The sequence below is a fragment of the Microtus pennsylvanicus genome, chromosome 18 (genome assembly GCF_037038515.1).
Source record: "Microtus pennsylvanicus isolate mMicPen1 chromosome 18, mMicPen1.hap1, whole genome shotgun sequence".
Classification (NCBI taxonomy): Eukaryota; Metazoa; Chordata; class Mammalia; order Rodentia; family Cricetidae; genus Microtus; species Microtus pennsylvanicus.
In genome coordinates, this window is record NC_134596.1 from 28,060,001 (window position 1) to 28,075,937 (window position 15,937).

Sequence of the window (15,937 nt, forward strand, 5' to 3'; positions counted from 1 at the left end):
TGCCCAGCCCTCTGCAACCTCTTCCTGTTTGCTTTGGATGCAGACCATGGGCCAGCTGGCCAAAATCTGGGCTCTTCTGCAAAGGGGCCCTGGTGTCTGGATTTGGGGCAGCTCCAGAAATGGCACCAACCCAGGCTAGGGGTGTGTGGGGTGCCTGGGCTCCGCAGCCCCTCCTCTCCATAGCCCCTGCCTCAAGGCAGGTCTCACCACTTCAGTACCCCAGCAGGCAGGTTCTCGTCTGCGGGGTTCTGTGCGGTTCTCATCACCCTGCCCCACCAGCCTCGGGAGTATCTTCCTGGGTGTGAGGATGAGATGACCCTCACTGCCTTCAGGGTGAGGCTGCAACTCTAGCTGGGGGCCAAGACCACCCCTGAACCTGACCCCCTGACTGCTCCAGGTTTTTGCAGTCCCCTGGGCCTCTTATGGCTCGGCCTTTGTTCCTCGGGCCCATTGGCTAGGAGAACCTTTTTTCTCTCTTACACTTCAAAGCCCAGCTCTAACACCACAACTTTGTCATGTTCCTTAGGGACACACTTCTGTGGTCTCCACGTCACTTAAAAAAAGACCAGGGCTGTGTCAGCCTCCACACCAGGCCAGCACCAGCGACAGCCTGTGCTTCACCACAAACATGACAGACAAAAGCTAAAGCACTCAAGGAAAGTCAGACCCTTGATTTGGGGGATAGCCCCGCCCTCCGCACAGCACACTCCGTCCTGGGCTCTGAGACTGGGCAGAAAAGCCACCTCTGCTATCAGCCAGTAGGTCATTTGCTTCATATTTTTATCAAACCCAATCCACGTTACTTGGCCTGGTGAGCAATAAGGAACCTGACGTTGTGTGTTAAGTTACTTTTTTTTCCTTGATCTGCGGCCCACCTCATACCTCAGATGATAACCGAGACCTTAAGGCAGCCTGAGATCACCCCGCATAGCTGCTGCTGCTGGAGAATAGCACTCTGTCCCGCCTGATCTGGAGGGGGTCATTGCTTCAGCGCAGGGCCTTTCTGCAGGTGAGCAAGGCTCTTGCCGTCCTTTTGCTGCTTCCCCCTTTGGGGGTGGCAGCCCTAACCACTGACCACTGTTTCAGATACGCACATGTGTGCACATGTGTGTGCGTGCACCCTGACTACTGTTTCAGATACACACACACAGGTGCACAGGTAGTCTGTGCTCCATACCACACCTCAGGCTCATGATTCCTCCCCAGAGCTCTCTCATCCTGAGTTTTGATGTAGGTACTGTGAAGCTGGCCAATGAGGAAGCTAGGGGAAAGTGTAGTGTGTAGACCATCTGCCCACTTTGAAGTAGTGTCGAGTAGGACCAGGGTGAAGCCAGCTCCCAGAACAGGGTCATCCTGGATGATGGCCTGTTCCCATGTCACAGCTGGATTGGGCTGGTCTGGGCCAGCCCCCAGGGTGCTTCCTCTGGGAGGCCTGGACACTGTCCATTCTGTGGGAACAGCATTAAACCCATGGCAAGTGGGCCTCTGTGGGCCGGGAAAGTGTCCCTGAAGAATGGGAACAGGGAGATCATACAGGCCCACACTCTCTTTGGTAGGAGTGGCTCTAAAGACGGATTCCTTCACTCAGACCATGGCCAGGAATTGGCAGTTGTTCTGGGAAGTGATACTTGTAATCTGGGAACCACCAGGGGGCTGCTACAAGACACTGTCCGTATACACCACATAGATATAAATGAGGCCACCCTACGGTCCCTTAAGACGGGACTCAGGCCAAAAACAAACAAACAAACAAAAAAATCCTCACACACCCTTAATCTCAGCAATTGGGAGGCAGAGACAGGTACGACTCTGTGAGTTCAAGGCCAGTCTGGTCTAGGACTGAGTTCCAGGACAAGCTCCAAAGCTACAGAAAAACTCTGTCTCGAAAAAACGAATGAATGAACGAACAAACAAACAAAATAAATAAAATAGAATAAGGTCGGACTCAGGCTGAGGTGAGTGGTTACAGCCAGTGGGGATTCTGCTACAAAGGGGCTTCAGGGCGAGCAACTTGCAGCTTCCCCTCAGGTACTCCACAGAGGCAGAGCTCCCATGCATGCGGTGCCAGGTTCAAACCCTGGGGGTGAAGGGAGAGTCCCAAAATCAAAGACAGAGGCAGAGACTGAGGCCGGAGGATTGTCTAGAATTCCAGGCCAACCCAAGCTACACGGCTCACCGCTGGGGGTTCCATCGTGCACTAGAGCCAGAGCCCTGGTCCCTGTACCTGGGTCCATCCCATGTAGGAACAGCCCTCTTGCCCTTGGGTAATTATGGTCGGTCCTGTGCCGAGGAGGCCCACCTCCTTCTTACTGGCCACCCGTGCTGACAGCAGCAGGAAGCCACCTGCTCCACTTTCACAGTGAACTGGCCAAGGTCCTGAGAGTCCACCTGTCGCCCTAGACTTTACTCTCACGGTCAGCCACAGGGGTGCGCGTTAGTGCCCTGAAATCTCCCAAGTGCACACTTCGCTGGTATCCTTGGAGCAAGGAGGGGCTTTAAGTCACAAAAGCCCTGACCGTCCAGGTCGGTCTGACGACCGGAGGTTATTATTGGAGATTTTCTGCTTGGAAAGACCCCACTCGCAGAACAAGTTCGGGTTGCCACCGGCGCTGCTCCCAGGAGGGCACCGCTTAGGATCGGCCACCTCTGGCTTGGCACGCTTCCAGGAAGAATGCCAATGGATGGGGTGTGGTGGGCTCCAGGAGTCCAGGTAGCGAAACGAGGATAAAGTCTAATTCCCGCTTCCTCACAAGGGGCTGAGGTCCGGCGCCCGGGCCAGCGCTCTAAACCCGGCTGGGCGGAACTGCAGAGCAGAAACTTGTGGCTTTGCTCTCTGTGACTTCCCTGAGCCAGCGCGCCCTGTTACACTCTCACCGTCCCAGTCCTCTGTGCCCCAACCATCCAGTATCCTCTCGACCCCGGGTTCCGTCCACCGCGTGTCCCTCGACACCTCTCTTCCCCTGTATCCTTGACTCTGGCCACCCTCTCTCCACCAGGACCCAGCCACCACCCTGTGTTCCCGGACTCCAGCCACCCTGTTTTCCGTCTTCTGTCATCAAAGCCAGGACCTCCCTCTGAGCCCTGTAGGCATCTGGAGACGGCTGACGGCCTTGGGGACCCACTCCAACAGACTCGCCAGCTCCAGGCCCTCAGTTTACCCATCTGTGTGGCGGCAGAAGCTGCAGTTGGCTCCCGCATCCCGGATGCCAAGCCCCACGCTGGGTATCCCCAAACCTCCGAAGCCCAAAGTCGCCGTCCCGCACTTGCCTGGGACACCGCACTGCTCCGAGTAGCTCTTGCCTAGCCGCTGCCACCCGCCTGGCCGGGCCGGTTAAAGGGAAGTAACCCGAGCCCACCGCCGCCTCGCCAGGATTGCCCCCCCCCCCCCCCGCACACTCCTACCCCCGGCTCCGCCCGCGCTCCTCCCAGCCTGCCAGCGAACAGCCATTCCCCCGACGGCGCGGGCCCCTGGCCCCTAGTGCGCCAGACCCGGACCTCTCGCCCTCACCCACCCACACTTCGCGCCGCTGTCCCAGTGTCCCGCCCACCACATCTGGGAGACATCTGCAGCTGGAGGGAGGGAGCCCCTAGCCTCCTCAGACTGCAGGAGAATCCCTGCGGCCCTGGTGGTTTTCCCCACAATTTTATATTGCCATTATTAGTATTGTCATTTATTATTATTGTTGTTGTTGTTGTTGTGTCTTCTTCCCCCTCCTCTTTCCTCTCTCCTCCTCCTTCCTCCTCCTCTTCCTCTCCATTCCTTTTCTCCCCTTCCCTCCTCCTCTCCCTCTTTCATAAAGGTCTCATATATGTACAGCCCAGGCTGGCTGGGAACTCACTATGTAGTCCAGCTTCTAATCTCAAACTAGAAACAATCTTCCCTCACTGCTAAACATTTCCATGTGCTGGGATTATCCACCAATTCCATTCAACTTTTTCTTCCTCTCTCCTCTCCTCCCTCCCTCTCTTCTGTTCTTCAGGCAGTGGGAATTAAGTCCAGTGTCACTTGCATACTAAAGTGCTCAGCCATGACTTACACCCTCAACTCTTTTCTTTAAAAAGAAAAAAAATGAGACATAGTTTCACTAAATCATCCAGGTTGACCTTGAACTCACTGTAGCCCAGACTGGCCTTGAACTGTTAATCCCTCTGCCTCAGTCTAACTCTTGACGTCCAGACTGTTTTCAAGAAGTCAAAGTTAGTCTGGTCTACAGGGCGAGTTTCAGAACAGGCGCCAAAGCTGCAGAGAAACCCTGTCTCAAACAAAACAAAACAAAGTCAAAGTTATCAGGGAGGTAGTGGTACGTGCTTTTAACCCCAGAACTCTGGAGACAGAGACAGGTGGATCTCTGAGTTTGAGGTCAACTTGGTCTACAAAGTGAGTTCCAGGACCAGGACAGCCAGGGCTAAACAGAGAAACACTGTCATGAAAAACCAAAAAAGTAAGTCAGAGCTACCAGAAGGATCTAGCAGACAAAGGATTGCACTCTGGAGTGCATGCTTCTCCTGCTTTTTCTGCTTTGAATGCTGTGTGTGTCTGCCAGGGCACGCCCTCTCTGAGCATATTTTTGTTGGCAGGACAAGGGAACATGTGTGTTAGTTTCCTGTGGCTGCTGCAGTGAGACAAACTGGAAAAGGCACACACTTACTCGCTTACCGTTCTATAAACCAGACTCGCCACACTGAAACTCAGGGTGCTGGCGGGAAGTGTTCCTTCTGGAGGCTCTCTGAGAGGGCATCTTTTGTCCTTTCCAGCAGCTAGAGGCACCTGCATTCCTGGGCTCAAGGCCACCTCTGTCTTTGAAGCCCGGAGTGGCAGGGGTTACCTCTCTCAGCTTTCTCATTCAGGACATTGACAGGCCTCTCCCATGGGATCCTCCCATATAATTCAGGATAATCTCCCTGTTCCAAGTGGGCTCCTGAGCAATTGAATCTACCCACAGCTCTAATTACCCTTAGATGCCGAGCATTGCATTTTCCCAGGTTCTGGGTACTGGGAGGGATAAGGGTATCTGTGGGAGATTCGTGCGCATCACAACAGCAAAGTGACTTCCAGGGCCTCAGATTTGGAGGCATAAATAGTTTCAGCTCTTCCTTCCCATCCCTGGGAGTTGCCGGACTATTTAACCCACTCTGATGGCCAGGGGGCTCTGTTTTTCCCTCAAACTCGCCATTCCTTTAGAAGTCAAAGAATGGGCCAGGGTGCCCCTAGGCAATGCCTTGCTTCTTCAGATCTGTCTCTGTGATCTTAAAAGCCAGGTCACAAATCTATCGGAATGTAGAGTCGCAAGAGTTGCGAGTAGCTCCCAAAGCAAGAGTCAGTGGGCCCTAGAGAGCCCGAGAGTCAATTTCAGGTCTCCTTTCTCCTTCAGACTCTGCCTGCCTACTTCCTCCATCGTATATGGTGTGGCTGACAAACCAAAGATGGGCTACATCAGGCCAAGAGAGAGTCTTAGCCCTGGGCCTATCTCTCTCTGGAGGGCAGAGTAGGGTTGGCTGGAAATGAAGGTGGCTCTCAGGAATTCAGCCTAGAGAAGCTGGAAATTTATGTACAGTCATTCAAAGTAGTGAGAAAGAAAACACATTTAAACGTTCTGCAATAGACTAGCTAAATAAATTATAGCCCTCTCATATGGTGACATAATATACCACTAGTAAAAACACGTCATGCTTTGACTAGCTAGAGGCATGACTAAATGGATAAAGAATGTTCAAGGCCCTGGATTCAATGGATCCCTACCACCAAATAAATATATGTATGTAATATTTCATATATAGAAAAACATTTACATTTCAGTGAAACCCTGGAAGGATTTTTTTAAAAGGTAACTTGAGAAAAGCCTGCTTAAGTATTTTAGCAAATCTGAGACTTCTAAAGAAAAAATCAACAAATTTGACTACATAAAGAATTAAAATTGATGCCAGTCATGGTGGCGCACGTCTTTAATCCCAGCACTCGGGAGGCAGAGGCAGGTGGATCTCTCAGTTCAAGGCCAGCCTGGTCTACAGAGCGAGTTCCAGAACAGCCAGGGCTACACAGAAACCTTGTCTTAAAACACCAAAACAAAACAAAAGCTGGGGAACTCCAGACTCCAGGACAGACTATATCTCAAGGGGATATGGTAGAGAGTGTTAGAAGAAGATGTCTAAGACCCTTCTCTGACATCTTCATGTAGGTCCTTATATCGTGTGCGCATGTGTGTGAGCACACACACACACAGGGGCACACACACGCACAGGGGCACACACACGCACAGGGGCACACACACACACAGGGGCACACACACACACGCACAGAGGCACACACACACACGCACAGGGGCACACACACACACGCACAGGGGCACACACACACACGCACAGAGGCACACACACACACGCACAGGGGCATACACACGCACAGGGGCACACACACGCACAGGGGCACACACACGCACAGGGGCACACACACGCACAGGGGCACACACAGGCACAGGGGCACACACAGGCACAGGGGCACACATACGCACAGGGGCACACACAGGCACAGGGGCACACACGCACAGGGGCACACACACGCACAGGGGCACACACAGGCACAGGGGCACACACAGGCACAGGGGCACACACACGCACAGGGGCACACACACGCACAGGGGCACACACACGTACAGGGGCACACACAGGCACAGAGGCACACACACGTACAGGGGCACACACAGGCACAGGGGCACACACACGCACAGGGGCACACACACGCACAGGGGCACACACACGCACAGGGGCACACACACGCACAGGGGCACACACACGCACAGGGGCACACACACACGCACAGGGGCACACACACACACGCACAGGGGCACACACACACACGCACAGAGGCACACACACACACGCACAGGGGCACACACACGCACAGGGGCACACACACGCACAGGGGCACACACACGCACAGGGGCACACACACGCACAGGGGCACACACAGGCACAGGGGCACACACAGGCACAGGGGCACACATACGCACAGGGGCACACACAGGCACAGGGGCACACACACGCACAGGGGCACACACACACAGGGGCACACACGCGCACAGGGGCACACATAGGCACAGGGGCACACACACGCACAGGGGCACACACACACAGGGGCACACATAGGCACAGGGGCACACACACGCACAGGGGCACACACACGCACAGGGGCACACACACGCACAGGGGCACACACACGCACAGGGGCACACACACGCACAGGGGCACACACACGTACAGGGGCACACACACGTACAGGGGCACACACACAGGGGCACACACACAGGGGCACACACACGTACAGGGGCACACACACGTACAGGGGCACACACGTACAGGGGCACACACACACACAGGGGCACACACACACGTACAGGGGCACACACAGGCACAGGGGCACACACACGCACAGGGGCACACACACGCACAGGGGCACACACACGCACAGGGGCACACACACACGCACAGGGGCACACACACACACACAGGGGCACACACACAGGGGCACACACACAGGGGCACACACACGCACAGGGGCACACACGCACAGGGGCACACACACGCACAGGGGCACACACGCACAGGGGCACACACACACAGGGGCACACACACACGCACAGGGGCACACACACGCACAGGGGCACACACGCACAGGGGCACACACACGCACAGGGGCACACACACGCACAGGGGCACACACACACAGGGGCACACACAGGCACAGGGGCACACACACACACAGGGGCACACACACGCACACAGGGGCACACACAGGCACAGGGGCACACACAGGCACAGGGGCACACACACGCACAGGGGCACACACACGCACAGGGGCACACACAGGCACAGGGGCACACACACGCACAGGGGCACACACAGGCACAGGGGCACACACACGTACAGGGGCACACACACGCACAGGGGCACACACACGTACAGGGGCACACACAGGCACAGGGGCACACACACGTACAGGGGCACACACACGCACAGGGGCACACACACACAGGGGCACACACACACACAGGGGCACACACACACACACAGGGGCACACACACACACGCACAGGGGCACACACGCACAGGGGCACACACACACAGGGGCACACACACACAGGGGCACACATACACACACACAGGGGCACACACACACACACAGGGGCACACACACACACACAGGGGCACACACATGCACAGGGGCACACACACACACGTACAGGGGCACACACAGGCAAACATCTCACCTCACCACACACACATTTCCGCATTGTGAAATACCCAGTCTAATAAAGTAAAAACCAAAACAAAAGTGCAGAATGTTGGAAGATTGCATCTCCTAAAACAGGAATTCCTCTGATATAGAAAGAGCTTCCGTAGATCATTAGAGAAAAGAACCCACAGTGATTCAAATTAATTGGGATTCAAATCAAAAGGACAAAGGAAAAAAACGGACAAAGGACATAAAGACTCAAGTTAATGGAAAGAGAAAGTCCAGTTGAGCCATGGAGATCTGACAAAAACTCAATGACCCCTTCCCTTGTATCCATTTTAAATGTTTATTTGTTGTATGTGGTGTGTGTATGGTGTGTGTGGACAAATACTCTATAGTGCGAGTGTGGAAGTCAGAGGGACGTGACGTGGCGTGGCGGCTCTTCTTCCACTTTTATGTGGGTCCCAAGAACTGAACTCAGTTCACTTACATAGCAAACACCTTTACCTACTCGGCCATCTTGCCCTGTTTCTCATCACAGTTTCGCTGTTGTTGTTTTGGTTTGGTTTGATTATGGTTGTAGGGGTTCTGTTTGTTTGTTTGTGACGTCGTCTCATATAGCCCGGGCTGACCTAAAATTCCTGGAACTCACTACGTAACCAAAGGCTGGCCTTGAATTCTTAATTTTCTTGCCTCTTCCTGCCGAGTACTGAGGATGAAGACATATGCCACCACACCTGGCAAGAAAATCAATAACCCTTAATAAAGTAATTAAAAATTTTAACTATAAGTTAGTTGGTTTTTTGTTTTGTTTGTCTGTTTGTTTGTTTTTGTTCCTCAGAATGTATATAGTTCAGTAGTAAATACTTATCCGGCACACAGGGGCTCAAAACCCAGAGAAGCAGAGTTACGAGTCCAACACCTGTAATTCCAGCTAAGGCAGGAGGGTCTCTTCCTCAAGGTCAGTCTGGGCTACACTGGAAAGAAACTGTCTCACAGAAAGCAACAACATTATCATCACAGAAACAAGAATAAAGCTGGGTGTGGTGGTACACACCCTTAATCCCAGCAATCTGAGGCAGAGGCAGGCAGATCTCTGAGTTCGAGGGCAGCCTGGTCTACAGAGTGAGTTCCAGGACAGCCAGGGCTACACAGAGAAACACTGTCTCAAATAAAGAAAACAACGACAAAACCCCAAGATTTTGAGAGGATAGTTGGACAGGAAGAAGGGAGGGAGAAAAGATCCCATTATTTGGTAAGCAAAGATCAAAAACATTTAGCAAGACTGTTTAGCTGGAGGAAAACAGGTCCCACCTGCCTTTCTGGTAAACATACAACTGAACATCCGCAGAGGTGGTTTGGTTTGGCAATATTTATCATGAATACCACATCTCCCTTCACTTCCTACAAAAAAACACTCATAAGTTTTTAAATGCAACATTATTTACAGCTGGAAAGGGTCTAAATGTCCATTGGAGAGGTAAAATAAGTGAATTTACCGCCTGCTGCTCTGAACACAGCAGTGACACCCAGGCTCACTCTTTATGGACCAATTCTGGAGATCCATGAAGGAGGAAGTCACACAGAGAGCAGACTGAAAGAGGTATCTGTTCACTGAGTGAGCACAGTATCTATTCAAATAGAAATTAATTAAATCAAGTGTTGAGGTTTATAAGGTGGCCAGAAGAGCAACAATATAAAAGTTCAAGGCTTCTTCCTCCTCCTCTTCTTCCTCCTTCTTCTTCTTGAGACAGGATCTCTTCTAGTCCAGGTTGGACTAAACTTGCTAAGTAGTCAAAGATGATCTTGAATTCCTGATCCTCCTGCCTTCGTCTCCCAATTTCTGGGAGTACCCGTGTGCACCCATGCTCAGCGCCCTGTGCTGAACTACATCCCCAGGCCAGGTTCAAGTTACAGATGAAGTAACTTCTCGTCTGAGGTTTCCTTTGACATAAATCCAAATGGGATTGAGAAACCAGAATGCACGACACGACAGGATTGAACATAGGGGAACCTGAACCGACTGAACGCTCGGTAATTGAGGGTTTGGCTAAATAAATTATGGGTCTCGCTCTGAGAATGAAATGCCGTGCCATCGTTTAAAACTAATAGATCATGTATTAAAGGCACTAGAAGGACATTTTTTTGCTTTGTTTTGCTATTAATTGTAGAGTAGAATTACCTTTTAAAGCTTTATTTAAAAAAATTCAGAAGCCACAAAAAGGAATGTCTAAGTAGCTAAAAGCAAAAATTTCTCCACTGCAAAAAAAAAAAAATCACAAGGGCTGCAAGGGCTGGGCATGGTGATGCGGTGTGGGGACCCCATAATCTCAACACTCTAGAAGCTGAGGCAGGAGGATTGTCTTAAATTCAAGGTCCAAATGAGCCACACAACAAGGGAAGGCAAAGTAGAGGCAGGGTCAGAATTTCAAGGCCGACTTTATCTATACAACAATTTTTTTTTTTTTTTTGGTTTTTCGAGACAGGGTTTCTCTGTGGTTTTGGAGCCTGTCCTGGAACTAGCTCTTGTAGACCAGGCTGGTCTCGAACTCACAGAGATCTGCCTGCCTCTGCCTCCCATGTGCTGGGATTAAAGGCATGCACCATCACCGCCCAGCTTATACAACAAATTTGAGGCCAGTCTAAGATCTATCAGACCCAAAAAATAAAGAGCAAGGGGACAGGAGAGATAGTTCAGCACTTAAGAGCACTAGTTATTCCTGCAGAGAACCTGGGGTTTGTTTCCAGCACCCACATAGCAGAAGAAATCCAATACCTTCTTGTACACACAAAGTGCACAGCCCTATATGCAAGCCAAACAGTCATACAGATAAAATAAATAAGAGATAAGTAAATAAATAAAATCTCAAAAAAGAACAAAAAACAAACAAGCAAAAAAAAATCATATGTAAAGCCAAAGGAATCGTGTGTTGGTGTGCCGGAGAACTAGCCTTAGTGGTGACTGTGGGAGCCCAGAAATGGGCGTGTTTGAGCACTGTCATAACTTTTAAAACGGGACCGTGGAGGCACAGGCCTTTAGTAGCAGCACTTGGGAGGCAGAGGCAAGCAGATATTTGACTTTGAGGCCAGTCTGATCTACAAAGTGAGTTTCTGGGCAGCCAAGAAACCCTGTCTCAAAGAACCAAAAACAACAACAACAAAATCATTTTATTTTTAATTATGTAAATGAGTATTTGTCTGTGGGTAGGTTTGTGCATGTGAGTGCAGGTGCCTTCAGTGGCCAGAAGAGGGTGTCAGGCCCCCTGGAGCTAGAGTTATAAGTGGTTGTGAGCGGCCACAAAGGGGTGCTGGGATTCAGACTCAGATTCTCAGCAAGGGCTATCCACACGCTTAACCACTGTGCTACCACTCCAGCCTGGCCGTGCTGTTCTTATCCAATACAGTTTTGAAGTTATATGTCACAGAGGCAAATCACACGTAACTGACGTCACACTGGGTAATATCTGCAGCTGAGCTGGAGGTGAGCATAGAGCAGAGCTTAGCTTCTCTGAGGTTCTGGGTTCGACCCCTAACACCCTGCCCCCCACATAACTGACACACATAAACTGTAGGACTGCTACCAACAATGTTCAAAAGGCCTTCCATGGTGTTTGAAAACACACTTAAAAACTGGACAAAGGATTAGAGTGTGAAGTTCTCAGAAGAGGAAATGAAAAGGCCAGTGGACACAAGCTAAGACGCCAGCCTTGATTACATTCAGGAAACCGCATAAAAAACAATGAGGTTCCGCCTGTGATCTTGGCGACTGTTTAGACTTGATGTTCTCAACATCTACAGTTGGCCAGGTGTGGTACATTCCCACACTCCTAAGGGACTCGTCCCTGTCCCTATCAAGACGGAAAAACTGCAAGGTACGTAAGAACTTCAGTACATATACTCTGTGACCCACTGACCCTATTGGGAGAATTTATGCTAAAAACAGGAGGTGGGAGGAGCCAAGATGAACAGACAGGCAGGATCAGGCTTATTGCCAGGGCTCCTTCTTACAGGGTATGACCTGCTCCTTCCTACTGCTATGCCTGAAACACTTGACAAAGACAGCCCAAGGAAGGAGGGGTTTACTTTGGCTCTAGGTCTGGGGAAGGATCCAGCGCTTCACGTGGGGAAAGCTTGGTGGCAGGAGGATGAGGCAGCTGACCGCGTGGACTCCGAGGAGTCAGGATACAAAGAGAACTGCCACCCGGCTTGCCTGCTCTTTTTTTACTTTTTATTTTTTTCTAGGACCCCAGCCCACACATTCAGGAGAGGTTTTTCTTCTGGGAACTAAACCACCCAGGGACCGACACACTCTAGCTTTCTGAGGGTGGCTTCCTATCTATACAGTTCCAAGATTAGTCAGGTCAACAATGTGTGTCAACCACGGTGGTATCCAGCCAGCTCACTTAAGTTATAACAGCCCACGGGACTTACTTATACCATGGGTGGGCTTAAACTTTCTAGGGAACCTCACCTGGCCTTGAACTCCTTTAGCCTCCTGCTCCACCTCCCAAGACTGGGATTACAGGTGTGTGGCACCAGGCTCGTATATTTTTAAGTCACAAAAAGCAAGTTCCAAAGGCTGGAGAAATGGACCAGCAGTGAAAGTCACTTGTGGCTTTTGTAGAAAACCTGAGTTTAGATCCCAGCACCCATGTGACCATTCACAGATAACTATAACTCCAGGTAGTGGATCTAATGCCATTTTCTGACCTCCGTGGGCACCAGGCATGTATATGGTGCACAGATGTGCATGTAAAAAACAAACAAACAAAACACTCACACTCATTTTGAGAGAGGGTTTCTCTGTGTTACAACCCTGGCTTTCCTGGAACTCACTTTGTACTGTATAGCAGGCTCCGCCCGGCCTTTTCATTTCTGTTTTGTTTTGTTCTGTCTTTTGGGGGGTTGGTTTCAAGAGACCTGGTGAGAGGGACATGGCGATACCCTGGAGGAAGATTAGAGGCAGCGTCAGATCTCTGCTAAACTGGGCGGACAGAGTTGGATAAGCCATCCCTGAGCTAGTTTTTAAAAGTAATTTCTCGGTGCTGTTGTTTTCAAGAATTTGGTATGGTTTTTATTATAAAATTAATTGAAAACACAATTTTTGGAAGAAAAAAACCCCACCAAAATAAAAAAGGCAGAGAGGAACATTTAAAGCGAACTTTTCTCCAGAGAGACAGAAAGTGGGAAAAGGGCCTGTCCTAGCGGCAACTGCGGAGGGAACAGGATGGTCCTGGAGCCCAGTGGGAGATGAAGAGTGTCTGAGATGATGGGATGCGGAGAGGCACCAGACAGCCAGGCAGAAAGGCTAAGCCCCGCATCCCTTGGCAGATCCCATAGGCACCCGACGTCTGCACTGGCCAAGGGCCTCATGCCAGATCTCTATAGGGTATGAGCTTGGCAGGCAGGCGTTGGCTGCACCCAGTGTCTGATGCTCACAAGCTGGACAACTTCTGTCTGCCTGTGCCTCCTCCACAGAAGTCAAATCACAGTCCTAAGGCTGTGGGTCTTAGAAGCCCCAAGTCATGTCATCCGTCACGTCAAGATCAAGTGATTTGCCTGAGGTCACTGGGCAGGGGCAGGATGCTGACCTCAACACCACAATGACAACCCTAATAGTCACACTTCCTGGCCCCCATGCTATGTTGCTGTCGACCTCACTGGTATGACTTCAGTCCCTCTTGATGCTGTGGCAGGACCAGGCTGCAAAGCCCCTGGGTGGGGAAGAAGGGAGCCCAGCCCCCACATCCCCACTCACCCCCTGAAAGCCATGTGTATGGCTTAACAGCTTGTTGCACCCATTTCAGATTCTTCATAAAGTCTTTTTCTCTTTTGGCAGAATTTTACTCTGAGGCCCAGGCTGGCTTGAACTCTATGTAGCCCAGGCTGGCTTGAACTCTGTGTAGCCCAGGCTGGCTCAACTCTATGTAGCTCAGGCTGGCTTGAACTCTATGTAGCACAGGCTGGCTTGAACTCTATGTAGCCCAGGCTGGCTTGAACTCTGTGTAGCCCAGACTGGCTCAACTCTATGTAGCCCAAGCTGGCTTCAACTCTGAGTAGCCCAGGCTGGCTTGAACTCTATGTAGCCCAGGCTGGCTTGAATGCTATGTAGTCCTGGTTGGCTTGAACTCTGTGTAGCCCAGGCCAATCTTGAACTCAAGATTTCCTACTTCACTTTGTCAAGTGCAGAGAGCACAGGCCCGTGCCACCACAGCCAGCCCTTTGTATTTTTGAACCAGGGGACTCATATTTTCATTTTGAACTGGGCCCTGTAGTTGCTATAGCTGGTGTGAGATGTGGGCTGCTCCCCCAAGCATTTAATAGCCTCATGAATAGCACTGAGGACAAACAGAGGAGGACCAAGTTCCACAGAAATGAAGATCCCAGTAATATGGCTCTGGGTATCGCCCAGGGACCTGGAGAGAGTTTGAGGGGCAGTATTGGAATACAGAAATTTTGATTCCAGGGTGAGGAAAGTTAAGAATAGATGTCTTAGCCAGGTGTGGTGGCACATACATTTAAGTCCAGCACTCAGAAGCAAAGGCAGGCAGATAGATCTCTGTGAGTTCAAGGTCAGCCTGGTCTACACAGTAAGTTCCAGGACATCCAGGAACATAAAGAAACCCTGTTTCGGGGCTGGAGAGATGGCTCAGTGGTTAAGAGCATTGACTGTTCTTCCGGAGGACCTGAGTTAATTCCCAGCAACCACATGGAGGCTCACAACCATCTGTAATGAGATCTGACACCCTCTTCTGGCCTGCAGGCATACATGGAGGCAGAATGTTGTATACATAATAAATAAATAAAAGCTTTAAAAAAAAAGAAACCCTGTTTCAGAAATAATAATAATAACAACAATAAAACAACAATAAAAAGAAGAGAAAAGAATAAAGTTCTACTTGCCAGGCAGTATGAAAAGCCTGGAATCCCAAGGACCAGTGAAAGTGAAGGCAGAAGGATTAAGAATTCAAGATCGCCAGCCAGGCATGGTGGCGCACACCTTTAATCCCAGCAATTGTGAGGCAGAGGCAGGCAGATCTCAGTGAGTTTGAGGCCAGCTTGGTCTACTTAGTGAGTTCCAGGACAGCCAGAGCTATGCAGAGAAACCCTGTCTCAAAAACAAAACAACAACAACAAACCAAATTCAAGATTATCATTGGTTACCCAATGAGATCAAGGCCAACCTGGGCTACGTGAGACCCAGTCTCAGAGACAATAATGGGTATTCAGCAACCTACCTCTGAGGTAAGGAGACAGGGTCAGAGAGGGCCTGAGGCATTCTCCAAATGGCCCCGTCAGCAGGGCAGAGCCCCCAGGACATGAGAGACCCAAAAAGGGGGGCAGTAACCTTGACTCTTCACACATATTTCTCCCTAGAGGTGGCAGACTTCCATACCAGGAATCCACAGCTCAGGAGTTTCCCTGAGCACTTCACTGGCCACCCCTCCTACAGCCCAGGGGCCTCCCTGGGACCTTGTCTGTCTTGAAACTGCCTCACCAGAAGGTGTCTGTTTGTCCTTTGCCCTTTTCTGTGATAGATCCCCGTGAAAATATCTTCAGGAGAGGTTTATATTGTCCACGATTTCAGAGGGTGCTGGGCCCTTCACACTTGGCGGTTGAGAAACAGGGAGGAACTGCTGAGGTGGTGGCTCCCGCTCCCTCCTCTTTCCTTTTATCCTATCAGAGTCCCTGTCCCCACATTCAGGA

The 15,937-nt window shown here is 50.9% G+C and overlaps 1 protein-coding gene across 1 annotated transcript in view; it reads right to left on the minus strand.

Moving 5' to 3' along the window:
- Positions 1-3,374, minus strand: part of Anpep (alanyl aminopeptidase, membrane) — a 25,602-nt gene extending 22,228 nt beyond the window's left edge. The window contains exon 1 of the mRNA XM_075952754.1: positions 3,268-3,374. The gene's annotated coding sequence lies outside the window, so the exon portion shown is untranslated. The remainder of the gene's footprint in view (positions 1-3,267) is intronic.
- Positions 3,375-15,937: the final 12,563 nt, after the last annotated feature.